This window comes from Sardina pilchardus, chromosome 13 (genome assembly GCF_963854185.1).
Source record: "Sardina pilchardus chromosome 13, fSarPil1.1, whole genome shotgun sequence".
In the NCBI taxonomy this organism is placed as follows: domain Eukaryota; kingdom Metazoa; phylum Chordata; class Actinopteri; order Clupeiformes; family Clupeidae; genus Sardina; species Sardina pilchardus.
In genome coordinates this window covers 31,795,581-31,798,080 of record NC_085006.1, presented here as the reverse complement: position 1 = coordinate 31,798,080, position 2,500 = coordinate 31,795,581, and positions in this window count along the sequence as shown.

Genomic DNA, 2,500 nt, shown 5'->3' with positions numbered 1-2,500 from the left:
TCTGGCTGTGTTATGCACTGTTTAAGCACATAAGAATGTATCACCAGTGATGTTCTAGCATTGAGTTGTACCCATGGATGGTCTCACTCTTAATGAGCTTTGTTGCGTTGCTAATGATATATTGGGGCAAATGTAGACGGATATATTAGTAGTGAAATCAAAGTGCAGCAGCACGGTAGGATTCAGTATGGCAGAGGTAAAGAGAGAGAGACAGTCAGACAGAGAAGACTTACTGTAATGTGACAGAGGGAGAGAGGAGAAAGATGGAGTGAAAGAGAGACTGAGAGAAGGAGGGAAAGAGAGAGACACAGGCAGACAAAGAGAAAGACTTAATGTGTCAGAGAGAGAGAGAGAGAGAGAAAGAGAGAGAGAGGAGAGAGAAGGAGAGAGGAGAAAAAGGAGAGAGTGAATGGGAGAGGGGGAGACGAGACAGAGAGAGGGAGGGAGAGAAAGAGAGAGGAGAAAAGGAGAGAGAGAGTGAATGGGAGAGAGGGAAGAGAGAGAGGGAGAAAAGGAGAGAGAGAGAGTGAATGGGAGAGGGGGAGTAGGTTGTCCATAGAGGAACACTGCCTGGGAAGCCTGAATTGAAAAAGTGGGTCACAGTGTGGTGAGGTGCTGATGGACTCTGGAAGGAAGGAGAAAGAAAACGAGAGAGGGAGAGAGAGCAAGAGAGGGAGAGAAAGAAAGAAAGTAGGAAATAGTGGCAAAGGGGGCGAGAGTGTCAGAAAGAGAAAAAAGAGCAGGAGGCAGGAGGAGTGGCGGATGCAGAGAGAAGTGGAGAGAGAGAGAGATGTGCCAGAGGTAGTCTATGTTTTCAACTCTAAATGGAGAGAGGGAGAGAGAGATGTGCCTGAGGTAGTCTATGTTTTCAACTCTAAATGGAGAGAGGGAGAGAGAGATGTGCCTGAGCCCTGAGGTAGTCTATGTTTTCAACTCTAAATGGAGAGAGAGAGAGAGAGATGTGCCTGAGGTAGTCTATGTTTTCAACTCTAAAGGCCACAGACGTGCCAGAGCTGCTGGCTTTGAGTATTACTCCAAGTCTTCCTTATAGACTTCCATCGGTACTGTACCCCCCACTCAGTCTCCTCATGGACACCACATACTGTACATTTAACCCGGCCGCAGGCCAGTTTGCATCGTTCTAGCAAAAGTGTGTTCATCAACAACGTAAAGGTCAATTTACACCAAAGATTAGTGACGAAACGAGCAGCAACATTCTATACGTACAACATCAACTTGCTGCTACACACCTTCTATAAAACTAAGAGGGTTCACTGGTGCAACAACTTGCAACAACACCCACGCTTCCATAGCAACACCTTTGTTACACCACTTGTTGTTGTAAATATGAACTAGCTAGCCGGGTTAGTTAGCCCGCAAAGCTGATAGCCAACAGTCAGTGAAACTACTATTGTTTTTTTGTGTGATCTTATAAGCGCGTTTTGACAAATGTTGTAGAGATACTGATGTTGTTCGACGCTGAGTTGACGAGCGTTTCTTTATGTCTCGTTTGGCCAGAACTGACCTGACGAGTCTGCTGGATCGACTGAGTGGCAACATGTCATAAACACTCTGAGGAAAAAAACGTTCTAAAACTCCACCACAGATTTGACAGGCCAAATCTCTTGAAACCGTTTGCAACAGCTGGCAATGTCTTGCAATGTTTTTCTTTTTTTTTTTTACACGCTGCATTTCCCCTCTGCAATTGTTTTGTTTTGTTGTGAGTGATGGGTGTGAACTGCCCTTAAGATTCTAAATGTCATGAAATATTCCTTGGACCCAGATATTCAGATGATACGCCATGAAGGACAGTGTCCATAAAACTAGAAGCTTTTTTCTTTCTACCTTTATTTTATTTATTTATATATATTTTGTCCAGGTGTCATTATCACACATCAAGTGTCCAGGCTGTGCCGTGTTTTTCATATTCATGCTTACAGTATTTGTGTAAACTGCAATTTCCTCTTTCCCGATGTTTGTACAGCAACAAGAACACTGGAGAATAGTCTATTGTTTTATAGTCAGCAAAACTTCAGAAATTCAGCGGATATTCAACACGATTGTCAACTAAGCCAGCCGTACTGAGTGAGTGTGGCACATTGAACTACTGTACTAATGCTCAATTATTATGACATTGCCATTGTTTTCTGTAGAAAAATAATCCTCAATGGGAATCAACGTGGCTGCACAAGTGGGTATGGGCTGTGGTAATAGACCACAACAGTCAGCTTAAGGTGTCTGTCAACTGCTAAGTAGCCCTCTCCATAGCCTGACCCTTCCTGTCTCTCTAAAGCCATGTCTAAGCCCACTTCAATTCATCATAGTCAGCGTAGTATCAACTGACACTACACTGTTTTTCCATTGTTTATTGTGGTCAGTTCATGCTCAGAAAGGAAATAATTGGAACAGTACTTGTCATTACTTTTCACAGATTTAAAAAAACACATATTATATATTGATTTGGATGGAATAACACAATGTTATCTCTCATATTCACTAG